General features: G+C 43.9%; 1 long non-coding RNA gene across 4 annotated transcripts in view; it reads left to right on the top strand.

Annotated features, from left to right (window-relative positions):
- Nucleotides 1–15,553, top strand: part of LOC121898638 — a 105,564-nt gene that overhangs the window by 86,410 nt on the left and 3,601 nt on the right. For all 4 annotated transcript variants that reach the window (XR_006096530.1, XR_006096529.1, XR_006096528.1 and 1 more), the window contains exon 4: nucleotides 11,957–12,008. This is a non-coding gene — a long non-coding RNA (uncharacterized LOC121898638). The remainder of the gene's footprint in view (nucleotides 1–11,956; nucleotides 12,009–15,553) is intronic.

The following is a 15,553-nucleotide window of genomic DNA, read 5'->3' as shown; positions in this document are numbered from 1 at the left end:
AACTGTAGTCGTCCGGTAGAAGACTCTTGCTTCCTGTTTGTGCTTCTTAAAAGTTTTTAATTATGAGTTTGAAACTTCAAATTCAATTCGTACAATTTTGTAGTCCAAAATAACAAACCCCCTTGGTTAATATTTTGATACTTTGTACTTGCATTTCTAAATTGGTCTGTTTTAGCATTAGCATGTATGTTGTAGGCAAACATGATGGTGCCCTGAATGCTCAATAAGGTGTCGTCATATAGTGAAAGAAATTAGGAGTGTGCAGGTGCTCTATCAATGAAGTCAGTGTTAAAGGTTTTTGCTTAATTACCAAACCATACCCAAGCTGCCTCATCATAATCATACTGTATTTAATGCACATAGTATATTGACCTATAACCAGTTAAAAAAGTTGACATCTCTTTTCCACAAAGTAATGTGAAATAGCTGTGTATTAAGTCCTTGGAGGTGTGGTTGCAGAAACCATATTGTCTACCTCTCACAATAACATACATTTTTTAACACCTTCTGAACTCTTAATACTTGGTATCCGGTGCTGACATGTCTCATCTTTGAGGACTGTGAAATTGCTTCAGAACAGTGGTAGGACTTGTTAGAAGAACTCATCCAGAATTTATCTTTCAGAAAAAAAAAAAAACAATGCTTCCATCTGAACGGGATGATGATAAACGGGAGGAACAAGCTGGGGCTGCAGTTTGCAAATGAATGACATGAGGATGTTTAGCAAAAAAATATGGTGCTGCGATTGGAAAGTTGGGTTTCGGCATGAGGTTTAAAAAAAGGTTAAGCTTAGTTAAAGCCTTGAGACACGAGAACACAAGTTTAAATATAAAGGTGAATATGTTAAGATTAGATTTGGTTGTGGTTCGGTGAATGTTCGGTGTAGTTAAAATTAGGGTAAGAATGCAGGCGGGTCTTTAGTCTCTGCCCATAACTGCAATGGTATCCATAATTACCCAGATGAGTAGATACATTTTATTTTTGGGCCATCTATTCCTTACACTTGAATACCCAGAATTCTTGTAACGTGATGTCAGCATGCAGCATGCCCCTGTTTACCAAAACAGCCAGTCTATGACGCCTCGTACTAAAGAATACCAAAGAGATGAGGGAGGAAAAGAGCTAATTTTAGTGAGACCAGCTTTCTGTGGACGGAGCGCTCAGTCGCTGCTGCACAGAGCAGGCTTGTACTATACTTTTAAGTTTGAATTCTAGGACGTATCTCTGCCTTCCACCTGAATTTAATTTGGGGAAAACAGGGTAAACTTGCTGCACCATGTGCCTCTTTGCTCCTGAGGCTTAAAATTGAAGCTGTCTCCCCGTCTCTGAGTGCTGTATTGATTCACTTGGCACCCACTTATGTCCTATAATGGAACAGAGCTCATGTGCTGTCACCAACATTTGGAGAACTGCACGACCCTACCTGTTAATTCTGAGACTGAAAACATGATAAACAAGTTCAGCATTTCTGCTTTGCCGAATGTCGGCCACTCTCACGCTCCTATTACTAGTGCTGGATGTTATCAAAAGATATCAGTGACAGAGGACGGGGTTTTTTTTTTTCACAGTATTATGATACAGTCGAATCTGGAGCTGCTCCCGAGCTGTGAAAGGCAGGCATACGGAGAAATGGTCTGTATCTGTGCCTCGGTAAACCAGAGCCAAGTCCCGAAATGACTCCTTCTTTTCTATCCGCAGCTGAGGCTAACTAAAGATTGGTATTTGTTTTTGGTGCAGGGAAGCTTTCCAAGAAATGTGTGTGTGTGTGTGCGTGTGTATTTCTGTATATGCACTTTGTTAGTGCATCCATGAGTGTGTACTATGCAAGCCAGTCAGTTTGCTTCTGGCTGTGTGGGACGCTCTGGGAGACGAAGTGTGTGTGTGTCCAAGTGTTTATGTGTCGGAGTAGTGAGGCGTTTTGGGAAGAGAAGGGCTGAGTGAGTAGTAGCTATACCTGGACTGGACTGTCCCTCTTGCGCTTTTGGGGATGAGGGGGGGAAGGGTGGTGGTGGGGGGGGGGGGGGGGGGGGGGGGGGTTGCGAGGAAGAAGAAGAAGAAGAAGAAGAAGAAGAAGAGGAAGGAAGGAGTGAGCAGGTAGGAGGGGAAAAAAGGGAGAGGAGAAGAAGGGAAGGGGAGAGGTTCAGGGGTGACAGGAGGACGGCTTCATGGCTGCATTTTCCCTTCGCTGAATTTCCACACTCCCCTTTCTCTTTTTCTGTTTTGCCTTATTCAGCTGAGCGAGTGAGGGAGTCAAACAGAGGCAAGGAGAGTTTGCAGTTCAAGACTGAGAAAGAAAAGAAAAATCAAGCCAATTTTTTCCGATTTTTTTTTTTTTTTTTCTAAGACTGGGATGTTGGCTCTCTTACAAACAGATGTTGCTTGTCATTTGCTCGTAGTGCAGGGAAGCAGCTTGTAGAAAGCAGAGGTTTTACTGCCTGAAAGATTACCTCTCTCTTATTTATACTTATTACTTGCGCGCGGTAAACCGAAATTGTAAAAACACCAAAAAAAAAAAAAAAAACCTGTCTATTTTTCTGTTATCGTTTACTTTTTTTCCACCCCCTCCGTCTCTTCCCCCCCACCACTTTCTCTCCCTCTTCCCTTTGCTTTTTTCTTTTGTCTCACTCTTTCCCACCCTCTCCCCGAGCTCTTTTCGGGGTGGTTTTGTTACTGTAGTTACATGTTTGAGCTGTGTTTTTTGATGGGCCACGGCGGACATGACTGCCTATACCTTCTGCCAAGCACCGTAGGCCCTGCAGAGTAGAGAAAAGAAACATTCGGAAACAAAACTTAAAGGCAAATCGGTAAGTCATCATTGCTACCAATGTGCTACGAGCTTTGCTTCTGTTTCCACTTCTTTTCTTTGCTTTGTGGCTCTTAATATTCAACACTGTGGTTGCTGTATTTGTCCCGGTGCAGAGTTTTTCTGTGATGTTTACTGTATATTAGCTGTGGTGAAAGGGGCCTAAACTGAAGGCTACCTGTTGGCTAGCCAGGGATATCTGTTTACACTGCTAGATATTATGAAGTGCTAACGACATGCCACTTCCTCACCTCTCACTTCTTCACCTCTGTTGAACCCCCAACCCCACCTCCCCCTCCCTCCTTCTTCTTCTTCTCCCCCCCCCCATCACACACACGAGCGCTGTTGCTGGGTAGACTTCAGTGAGCAGGGTGGGTAGCGCCGCTGGGTTTGCCCGCTGACGCTGTTCAGCGCCGAACAATGCAGGTGGTGGCCTTTAGCTGGTCTTAGTTTTGCCTGTGCTTTCTGAGTCTTCCTCACACACACACACACACACACACACACACACTGACTCACGCCGGTGCAGCGGTGGCGGTGTTGGCTGGCAGGGTACTGTGGGCCCCGCTGACCTCTTTGTTCGGGCCAATCTCAAGGTGTCTTTCAGCTCGCTGGCAAAGACCCACTGACATACTTTAAGCAACTTGGCAACAGCTTCAATGTCAGACATCTCATTTAAATTCAGGCAGAGGGGAGAGAAGGAGAAAGCAAACTTCAGACGGAGTCTGAAAGTTGAAATTGGACCATTCACTCTCTTTTTTATCTCGGAGTTCTACAAAGTTTTACTTTGTTGCTGGGGCTGCGGAGTGATAGCTCTATTCACATCAGACTGGAATGTGTTGAAATTTCCAAAACATTGTCCAGATTTGGACTTCGTGGCTTTTTGCTAAGTTTTGCTAAAAAATGAGTGGATTGGGATTTGATTTTGTTGAGCTTGTAAGCTTGTAGAAAATTATTTTGACATCATAAATTTAGTAACATTTCTTTCTTATTATTTTAAAGATTTAAAGATTAGATAAGTTGGTTCCTCTCAGTGTAATGTTTTTACTTGCTGTTATTGTTGCAGTATAATATCACCAAGTTAGTTTTTGTTATTATTCTAATTAGTATCTTTATAAATTAATTTGAAAATAGTTGTTTTATTTTATTAAAACACAAAACTTGAATATGATTTCAAGTTTTATCTTCAATTGAATTGAAACAAAACATGAAATTCAACTGACTTCAAAAAGCATCACAAACAAGTCATGTAAGATAATTAAATAATTATAATAAGACAATTCAGATGATTCTTTTCTTTCTTTCTTCTTCATGTCACAGAGTTGTGTTAAATATCTACAGGTATTTATGAAAGCAGACTCCTACTCTTGAGTTTTATGAGAGCAATTTTCCTGCTATTTATTTTGAAGATTTTTATATTGCCTACGTCTCATTTGAGCTCAGCCACACGCCTCTTAAAATGCCACTTGAATTTTTCCACCTATCACTCACTGAAGCAACTCTCTCGTAGTGAGAGTTGGATAATAGAAGAGTTGCCATAATAATAACCTGTAAGCAAATAATGACGTAAATGTAAGGTTCAGGGTATACTGCAATGCATTGTGGGATCATAGTGAGATTAGGAGTTGAGTCCTGAGAGAAGAAGAAGTTGAGTGGATTATGACCAAGAAAAATTGTATTTATATGTATCAGTGTGTGTGTGAAGAACATTTCATAATTGCGGGAAAAATACTTCTTTTTCAGTTCTGTTTGTTTTTATGAATATTGATTTTAGTTATTAAAAGTTAATGCCGATAATCCATAATTCACATGATTATAGGCCGGGACTGTCTTATCTCTCCTTTGAAATAAAACAATAATTCAAATCCTAGATGAAACAGGAGACTTCATCATTTTTGTTGAATATTAGGCTAATTAATTGCATCTAATTTTCAGCAATAAGTGGTGCTAATGTTTTTGTATTAAACTTCAAATAGATACAATCTAACTCAACTTTCAGAAATGTTTTACTGTCATGAGAAATGATTCCTGCTGCCCATGTAGAGACACTCAGACTTGTTGCACGCTGTAAGTATACAAGGTTTAAAGAGTCTCGTTTCTTTCCATGTGGTCACGCTGATGGATGTACGACGTCATCTGCTCGCAGCCCCGAACCCGTAGATCCGAACTTGTGTTAACTGACACCACAAGCTTGTATCTACAGGTCTGCGTCTGTGCAGCTCCACCGACCCGAGCAGCATCAGCAAAACAGCAGTTCCCACCAACTCTGTTAACCGTTTCTCTGTCCCACCTACCAGCACTGCTGCTTTATTCGTTGCCAAGAAAGCTTCCTCTGTCCTGGGATCAGCTTAAAGTTCACTTTATTCAAACCTTCGATAACAGGTTTTCTCAACCTTTTCAAACATACTGCAAACCTCCATAAAATATATATCAATGTCTCAGAAACCTTCTCACACAACTAAATCTAAAGTTTAGCTAAGTTATGTTTTGGTCTTCCAGGGTTCCTTAAAACTTTCCACGTCGTTCAGTTTGTCCTCTCAAAAAGTAATTGGGCTTCGAGGGGTTAAGAGAAGGCTAACGAGAAGTCGATTAAAAGGGGAAAATATAATTACAGCTACCATTTCCTTGTGTGCATTTCAAATTGTAGTTTGTCGAAAAAACTCACGAGGAGACGGAGCTATTTCAGTCAGCAGTCTGGCCTTTCTAGTGTTAATGAAGTAGACATCCGTCCAATTAGAGAATGTGTACCAATGACAGTTAGGATGCTTGTTTCCTCACAAACGGCCATTACCTCCCACATGTTAGCAGTTTGAAATGAGCAACTGCAAGCCTTCTCTAGTAGGGAAAAACATTTGGGGGGGGGGGGGGGGTTGGGGGTTCCGAGGGGTAATGTGTGTGTGTTTAGGGGTAAGTGACGTAAAGACTTTGAAGAACCTTTGGAGAGAGATTTGTTTATCTGCTTTGTGTATAGAGACTGTATCTAAGGTAGAGAGTGGCACTGCTAGGGCGGCTCTCAAAACTGTTCAAATCACTTTGAGATGAGGTAAAAGTACGTCACAAACAAAGAGCATCAACCTGAGATTCTGAAGATTTTTTTTTTTTTTTTTTTGGCCATGAGTCGCTCCCTCATCTAGTGATCGTACCCCTTCTTCCGTTTTATTCCCCCAACCCCCCCCTGAGCCATGAAGCCCTGGTGTCCAGGTCTGCTTGCTCCCAGGTTGAGGTAGTAGGTTGTATAGTTGAGAATTACACCCCGGGAGATAACTGTACAACCTCCTAGCTTTCCCTGAGGTATGCATGGCGCTCTGCACAGCTGGATCAATACAATCCAATGTTATCACGAGTCACACCAAAAAAAAAAAAAAAAAAAAAAAAAAAGATAGAAAAAAAAATATCAAGCAGCCTGCTAAAGCGAGATACGCTAGCACATGGTCAATAACAATCCAGGCTGTTTGCTGATGGAGCAGAGGGCAGAAAAGCTCTGGTTTCCACTGTTGGGTCTGTGACGCCAGTATGTCAGTGTGTGTTTGTGCATTAGGGGGATGATCTCTGGGGTATTTGAAGACTCATACTGATGCTGATATTTTTGAGTTGATGTATAAATATGACAAGTGTTAAATGTGACCTTTTTACGTGCCAGAAATATATATATATATATTTAAAGAGATGCATTCAGTGTTTCCTTAAGATTTTCTTTTATTCCTGTCTTGAGTTCAAATGGCTCGTTTCATTGGTGTATTATTACTGGATGTGAGACTAACGATTACTTTTATTATCGATTCATCTGCAGAGTGTTTTACAGATTACAGTTTGGTCCAGAAAATGGCAGAAAATAGTGAAAAATGCATGTCATTATTTACCAGAGCCCAGTCTTTAAATTGCTTGTTCTGCCTGATCAAAAGTCCAAAACCCAAATATTTTCCACTTTGTAAAAGTATAGAAAAGTATGTTCATATTTGAGAAGTTGGAAATATTGGCATTTTGCTTGAAAAATGATTCCAGTGACTAATCAGTCTGGATTAGGGTTATTTACTTAATTGTTACCTATTTCTGACAATTGACTACTTGATTAATCGACTAATCATTTAACTCTAAAATACTATGATTGTGTTATTAAGGGCTAAAAGTCTGATATCTGCTCTGCTATCAACAGATTTTTGTATTGTGTGTGTGTGTGTGTGTGTCAGTAGTGTTGGTCCATGTGCAGCAGGCAGGTAGACATCAGAAGCTCTGCATTGTTGCAGAGCTGATAGGACTGACGTGAGAGCTTTCAAAACACGTTCAACGCCGGAGACGTCGTTTCATTTCCATTCTGACGTGACATTTTATTATTTGGAGGTGCCCGTTGATAACCTCATTAACGCTGACGGCTGCGCAGAAGGAGTTGGGCTGCTTCAGTTGTTGTTTGTGTGATGACAGATACAGCTTGTAAAGGATATCAGAGAAAGAGATTTGAGATTTGAATCCTCAAGACAGCAGCATCCCAGTCCGTTTACAAGCAGTAAAATCAGTTGTCACCGTGAACAATTATTGTCATAATATTTCCAATCAGCAGATGCAGACTGCGTGGAAACTACTGCTGTCAAAATATTTGACATGTGAAATATTGTGACACTCAGAGAGGAAAAGTAAAACTACTGAAGATGAACACACATAGAAAATAAGATCATTTCATTCTACAAAAATAGTGTTTATTTGATTTCCTGTTTAAATCCTGGCATTATTGATTTATTTAAAAAAAAAAAAAAAAGGAATCTGTATTAATTTCAAACTTGTGAATGAAATCAAAACTGAACTCTACAAATCAAACACAGCAACACATGATGCTCAGTCTCTTCCCTCTACTGTACGTCTTTCCTCTCTTACCAGCTGACATATTACAACCGGAGAGATCTTATTCTTTCCTTCTACTCCCTACATTATAGGACATCTTGTAGGTTATGTGAATTCACAATTTTGGTGTGAATCTTTTAGTGGAAAGTAATAGAAGCGGCGTTGCCTTTGTAGGATTTACAGCTTGTGACATTTCCACTGCAGCAGAATGTGAGGTTGGCCTTCAGATGCTATATACAGTACTGACTATACACTGAGGCCTGGCAGAGGTCTGCCTGCCCGTCTACCAAGACGTGTGTGTGTACAGCTGAGGTAATAGGTAGAGGAGCAAAAGACTGCCCCCTGTTGGTCAAGTCTGTGAAGTGTCCAGCTGTGAAAGGCTCAGATTTGGTGACTTGGCAAATGATGGAAAATATGAAACAACTGATGTTGTTAAATTCATGGTTATCCCAAAGTGAAACGCATGCTTGTGTGGTGTTTTTTAGTGACTGTGTGCAAACGTACGTGTGTGTGTGTGTGTGTGTGTGTGGCATGATGCATTAATCCAAACCAGAACAGAAAGTGAGAGCTCCAGCTTTGTGAGGTTTCATGCGGTCTGTCTTCTCCCTCTTTTCCCTTCTTCTCTCCTTCTTTTCCTGTTTTTTTCTCCGTATCTGATGAACAAATACTGTTTCTTTTGCCCTTCTGGTGCGTGAGTGTGTGTGTGCGTGTGTGTGTATTGTACGGCATGACACACTTTTCATTCCATTTTGTATTTTTCCCACTTGTTTTCTGTACTTTACTGTTAAATTTGACTGTTGAAACATGAAGTGATGGGGTCTCCCTGCATTTTTTGCCTGACTTGCACTTTTAATTGGTTTTGTTTGTAGTTGGATAATTGTTGTTTCAAGGTCAGTAAATTCAGCTTTTTCTCTAAATTTGACTAAATTTGAGAAATTGAATTCATCATTTTAAGCCTCCACCGACTCTAAAAACATGATGCCTAGTTGCAGAAATCAGTAGCAATCTTCTTCTGTCTTCTTCCTGAACCTTTCTTTTCATCATTACTGTTACCATAACGACAACCCCTATGACCTCTGCGTTGCCGGACGCCCATCCTCTCCATCCCATCAATCAGATGTGACACATGCCAATCATTCACTCAAGGTTAGCATCGGCTGTGCTGCAGCCATCCAGACAGCACACATCCTCCCCGCGTACACACACACACACACACACACACACAGCGTCCACGCTGTATGTTTGGTTTCTACCTCTCAGGCTCTGCGGGCCTGGTGCTCAGGTGCTGTGTGCTTATTTTGCAGCCTTGCTGCTGTTTTCTCGGATGCGTGGGATGGCGTGACAGATCTGGGTCTCTCTTGATGTACTACTTGGCTAGTCAGGCTGATTCCCGGCCATTACCAGCAGATAACGAACGTTTAAAGAGACCGAAATGCGATCTGTAAATCGATGGCAATGAGCCGTCATTTACCTGAACGCATGAATCATCCGCCACGTGGATGCAGTCTGGTTTATTGCCTTTTGCTCTAATTAATCTGAGGATTTATATCACAGAGCCATGAAACCCTCTTCTCATGTGAGTTCTGTGTTTGCTGTACTTCTGCACCTTTCTACCAATCACTCCATGTTCATTTGTGTGTACATCCATGCCTCAGTGTGTGTGTGTGTGTGTGTGTGTGTGTGTGTGTGTGAGCCTTTGTCTGCTGGCTGCGGGCTCTCACAGGCTAATATTAGCGGCTCGCCGTCGACTGGCTCTATCTGGACACAAAGCATGTGATAAATGAGGATAGCTGCTCTTTGCGTATGTGTGTGTGTCTGTGTGTGTGTGTGTAAGCACACGTGTGTGTGTCAACAGCCAGGGAGATTTTAAAATTGGTAGCGTCAGTGTTTTTCGGCTTGAGAGTGTGTGGGGTGGAGGGATGGGGGTGGGGGGGGGGTGTGCTGTAGATCCAGATGCACAGCTTTCTCCGGCGACTGCAGCTGTATAGAGATAGAAAACAGCACAATGCGCCGTCTGCCAGACAGCAGTCAAAGAGGATTGGAGATTAGCCGGGGTGCAGACACAGTCGGTCGATCAGTCAGTCAGGGAGGGAGGGAGCAGAAGAAAAGCAAGAGGGCAGTGTGGTCTCGGGGATTTTTCTTTTTCTTTTTTCTTTTTTTTTCCTCCCCTTCCCAGTCTCTCCGGGCCCCGTCGCTGATTTGAGCCTACAGTCGGTTGTACGTCGTCACTCTCCTTCTCTGCTCCATCTGTTCCTCCCCCCATCATCTCTCCTCTTTCTCTCCTTCCTCCCTTCCTCTCTCTCTCTCACTCACTCACTCTCTCTCTCTCTCTCCATACCAAAGCCTGGGGGAGCCAGTGGAGATTAAATGTAGCCTCTATAAGCCAAAGCACATCATGTAGCAATGTTTCTATGGCCCCTTCTCTCTCACACTCTCTCTCTCTCTCTCTCTGTATCTGTCTCTCCTTCTCTCTCTCTCTCTCTCTCTCTCTCTCTCTCTCAAGGGATAGTGTGAATGATGTCGGCCTGTGCTTTGAGGCAGCGAGTGAGAGAATAAGAGCAAAGAAAGAGAAAGAGAGTGCAAAGCCTGGAAAAGTGGATTTTTGTTTTTGCATGCATGCAGAAGAGAGCAGAGGATTTGTTTTATGGGTGGAAAACGGACAACGGCAAGGTGGAAAAAACAACGAAAGGAGGACTATCTACCTTCCTCCCCCTCCTCCCTCTCTCCCTCCCTCCCTCCCTCCCTCCTCACCTCTTTCTCTCTCCCTCTCTCTCTCTCTCTCGTCTGATATAGAGGAAAAGTGGGCCTCTGGCTGTAAGCGATTACAGCTGTGAGGCAAATTAATGGATGATATTTCTCTCCCCCCGTTCTTTTTTTTTTGTGAAATGTTTTTCCTCCTGCCGATCAACATGGGAAGAAAAAAAAAAAAAAAAGAGCCAGAGGGGGGAGGAAAAGAAAGAGTGAAAGAAAGATCGAGAGAAAGAGGTAGAGTACTAATATTGGGGAGAGGGGGAGGGGGAGGGAGGTGAGGAGGGGGTGGGGGTGGGGGGGGTGGGGGGGGAGTGCTGGAGCTCTCTTGTGTTTTTTTTTCCTGTCTTCCCTCCTTTCCAGCTCTGCATGTGATTGAAAGAGAGAGAAAACAATGCGAGGGAAAAGGGCGAGGAAGAGAGAAAGCGGAGCAAGACAAGAGATCAGCAGGCGCATTCGTTTTGTCCTTTAACTTGGATTTGTGTGCGTAAGTGTGTGTGTGTGAGATAGAGAGAGAGAGAGAGAGCGAGAGTGTGTGTGTGTGTGTGTGTGTGTGTGTGGTTGCATTTTTTTTTTTCCTCTCCAACCTGCCCCGGACCTGCAGGTTTGGATACAAAGTAAGTAGAGGCTCGGGTGCGAGGAAAGGCAAATGAGTGTGTAACACTGTTTTGTGTGTGTGTGTTGTGTGTGTGTGTGTGTGTGTGTGTGTGCGTGCGCGCACCTCCCCTCCTCACCCCCCTCTCTCCGTTCGGTGAGGCAGCATACTGGTATGCTTCACTGGCACTGTGGCCCCGGCTGCAAGCGCTGATTCTGTGGCTCGATGCTCACTCTTTTATTCTACCTCACCCTCTCTCTCTCTCTCTCTCTCTCTCTCACTCAGTCTGTCTCTCGCTCCCTATCTCCCTCTCTCTCTCGCCCTCGCCGTCTACCTGTTCTATCTAACCTTTACGTATCACTTCCTTTCAGCATTTCGTTTTCTGGGAAGAGGAATCGTCTCGCCGACTCTCTCTCTCTCTCCCCCTCTCTCTCTCTCTCTCCCTCTCTATCTCTCTCTCTCGACTCTCCTCCCCAGACTGCTCACTCTAGCTTTGTGTGTGTGTATGTGTGTGTGTGTGTGTGAGAAAGAGAGAGAGAGAGAGAGAGAGAGAGAGAGAGAGAGAGAGAGAGAGAGAGAGAGAGAGAGAGAGAGAGAGAGAGAGAGAGAGAGAGAGAGAGAGAGAGAGAGAGAGAGAGAGAGAGAGAGAGAGCGAAAGAACTAGAGATAGAGGGAGAGAGAGCGTGCACATGGTTCATTCCGGCTCGGTCCTACCACCCATCCTCATGCCTCTCTTTCTTGTCTCCGTCCGTCGCTCTCCTTCCGTTTATTTCGCCTGACTTTGAGCGGCTCGCCGGACGGACCAGCCTCTTCCTCGTGTCGCTTTTTTGTGACCCGTTTCCAAAAAAAAAAAAAAAAAAAAAGAAGAAGAAGAAAATTCTTCTTCTGATGATGATGATAACTGGGATCTTGTTTGCATGCTGTAACTTTAAATCTGAGCTTTCTCTTTCTCTCTCTCTCTTTTTTCCTCTCCCGAGCAGGCAGCGAGCTAAGAGAACAACGAGCAGGGGGCATCCTGGTCCGAAGGGGAGGGTGAGTCGATACCAGCGAATACTCTTCCTCTCCACTTCCCTCTCAGCTCCCCATCTGTTTCCTAAGCTTTAGACCACCGTGGTAGCATGAAGGAGCTGTAGAGCTTTGTTATCTGGCTTGTCTTTTCTCTGTGTCGCACAGAACCATGCCGGACGGGGACGTGTGCTAGTGTGATCGAGCATGCACTGAATGATTTTATTAACAGTGCGAGAAATGGCAGGCAGTTGGATGAGCATGTGAGTCTGTGTTGTGTTTGACGCTGTGCGGTCCTGGGTTCAGATTTCGATGCTGTAATCGATGCATTCACACGGGGCTTTTGTCTCATACGTCCGCCGCAATAATTACCGATCATCGACTGATTTTGATTCGCCCCGAGACAGCGGGAGCTCTTTAGGCATACTGTACAGCAGCAGGCTCTGTACCTGATGGCAGGAGGCATTTTTCAAAGTGCTGTATTGTTCAGCTGAGGTGGGGGAGGGGGCGAGAGAGAGAGAGAGAGAGAGTTGGGGGTGGGGGGTGGGGGGGGTGCAATGTTGTGTCTGGCTGAGGCTTGCACTTGTTGTATGTTCACAAATGCATAGAGGGGGCAGTGAAGGTTGCAATGAGCGTGCTCAATTAATGCATGTAATTTAGGAGGGTGTGTGTGTGTGTGTGTGTGTGTGTGTGTGTGTTTGATGCATGCCTGTAACAAGCAAAGCTCAGTCTGTATGCAAGAGTGAGCGATGCTCAGATGCTCCAAGTCCTCATGTGACTTAAATACATGGAAGGTTTCTTTTTCGGGAGCATGCTTTCATTGGAAGCAAGATTTTTTTTTTTTTTTTTTTTTTTTTTAGCACCTCAGTTGCAAAGAACGACTACAGAGCCCGGAGAGGGCTGGAGCAGCTGTGTGAGGAGGTAGAGGAGGTATAGTCCATGTGAAGATGTGTCTCTCTCCGTCCCTGAGACCCTAACTTGTGACGTTGTGCTTTCATGTCCACGGGTTAGGCTCTCGGGAGCTGAGAGGGATGCACGGCCAGCACTATCTCCTGCACGTTCCTGCCTCTAACAATGGCGATCAGAGGGGGGGGGGGAAGGCCGTGGCGCAGTGAGCTAAGGCGTTCACCGCACTCTTACCGTGTCACACGTTTCAGTACGGCTCACACCCTGCTGTATGTTATTTGTCACCTGGGCTGCACCAGGCATGCACCATCCTACGTGATGGACTGTGGATTCAGTAGGTAGACGTACTGGTATTTACTGGTGCAGGCTCGTGGGGGTGCAGAGGCAGTGAATGCTGGTTTGAGGGTCATATGACGAAGTTAAGGCAGAATCAGATGTGTGGACGGATGAGAGGACGAAGAGAATATGAGCTGTCATCCTTTAGCAACAGAGGCCTGATTGTATCAGTCTTGGCCACTAAAACAAGGGCTGCACCTATTATTTGCCTTTCATATTTACCTTATTTTACACGTCAGACATCAGTTAGTTAGTGTTGTCAATGATTAATGTGATGCTACCTGTTTGGTCACATAGAAAGCCTTTAATGTGGACTCATGCTAACGTAGCATTTTGATCCGATTCCATTTAGTCAGACACATGAATGTGCTTTTACGCTTTTAAGTGACAGTTTGAATGTCACATGTACTAAATGCTCTGTTAAAGAACCTCCCACTTCATAGGAATAACACCGAAAATAAAATGAATTCTTGCAGTTTCAAGCAACCAAGCTAATAATCTAGCAAATCCAGTAGCAGAACAGTCCTTCAGTACCATTAAAAACTGGCTTATGGTGGATTGCTAGTTGCACATGGATGCTAGTTGGCCTCTTTAGCCACTAGCCATCTAAAAGTAATGCGCCGCTGGTGTCGGTGAAGAAATAGCTAAACAGCTGGTTAGCATCAGTAGCTTATGAGAGATAATGCTAATGCAGAGGTTGATATCATTAGTAGAGACTATTAAGTAAAGAAGCATCTGTCAGTGTGATAGCTCTGTGTTTCTCCAGCAGGCCTGGCTGTGAGTGTGTGTGTGTGTGTGTGTGTGTGCGTACCTTTATGACTTGAGAGCAGCACAAAGTAATGTTGAGAGCGTGACCATGACAGCTCTGTACATTATGTGCTTGACCTCAGTGAACCCTCGGCGATGTTAAAGCTCACTCACTCGGGCTAACACAAGTGTAAAAGGTGGCAGCGGGAACACACTCACAGAGCAGGTAGTGCTGTCCGCTGAAAATAAGCTGCAGTGCTTTTCGCTGCTCTAACCTGACCGTGATTCAAATGTGAAGTTCTTCAGAATACGCATCCGTTGATTTGATTGTGGTGTCTATCTGCAGCTAGAGTGGCAGCACACTCTGTCATCTATAGTAACAAGGATCTCACACGCTGACTTTGAATAACAGTTCGGTTGGTTGTAGCAAAGTAGTACATGTTGGCTCTTCAGGGCACACGTCCCAACATGATACTGGTTTTGTGGAGCCCGAGAGATTCTTCCAAATTAGAATATCTGGTGTTTTAAAGGTTCGTTTCCCGTGTCGACCTCCTTCGCACCTGGCGGTTTGCTCTCAGGAGGCCATCGCTCACCTGAGAGCTCATTTGCGACATTATTTTTTAACGGCAGCATCAGCTCTCTTGACAGCATGATTCATCCATACTTGGACTCAGGTCCATCACACCGTAGCTAATATCTGCTTTTTAATGGGGCGTAGCATGAATATTGATGATAACTCCTCTTCAAGGATGCTTCCCTCATTAAAATTGATACTAAACTCTATGATACTTGTGGATGTAAAATTTTGAACCAGTGGAAATTGTGTTGTGTTGTGCCAGTGCTTGTGGATCAACCAGCTTCAAGGCCCCTCAGCTTGGTTTGCAATGTTTTCTGCTACAGTGTTTGCAATGTTATATATCACATATATATATTACAACAGAGCCTGGTCTCTAAAATCATTATGACCCTGAAGTTTCATTAATGTTGATCAATAAATGTCTCTTTTTGACGTCTCCAGTATGACAGATTGCTTTTAATTTTGGCCTTCAAATGTATATTTATCATTTTAGCAGAGTAGCATTTACTCCACTGCCAACAGCTGGATGTGATGCATTGATGTGCTCAAGCTTCATTCTGTCTCGACGTATCAAGGGTGATCGCATGGATTCCCAGAGATGTTTCCGTCCTGTTGTTAACGAACTAATATGGATTTTAACTTGAACCCCCTCTGCGCTGCTAATCTGCTGCTTTAGCGATTCTCTTATGTAACGCCTCCGTGAGTCCTGTCTCTCCTTTTCCTACCATCTCTCTGCCTCAAAAATCGTTTTTTTATTTGTTCAGCCCGGTGAACAAACACTAACCTGGAGTGAGTTAGTGTCTAGCCGGTAAGCTCGGAGGGGCTGCAGGCTTGCTTCTCCATTGTTCGGCTGCTCCGCACACTGTCTGTACACTGTGTCCCCATGGCTGAGGCAGACATGGAGGAAGACAGACAGACAGACAGACAGACAGAGCGACTGGTGGGCATATACCCGCTACGATAAGCTGCTTCATCACTCCGACGTTAACCCTGATTGAATTTTTTT

This window comes from Thunnus maccoyii, chromosome 6, assembly GCF_910596095.1.
Source record: "Thunnus maccoyii chromosome 6, fThuMac1.1, whole genome shotgun sequence".
Taxonomy (NCBI): Eukaryota; Metazoa; Chordata; class Actinopteri; order Scombriformes; family Scombridae; genus Thunnus; species Thunnus maccoyii.
Note: the sequence above shows the minus strand (reverse complement) of the source record. Positions and strands in the feature narration are given on the sequence as shown.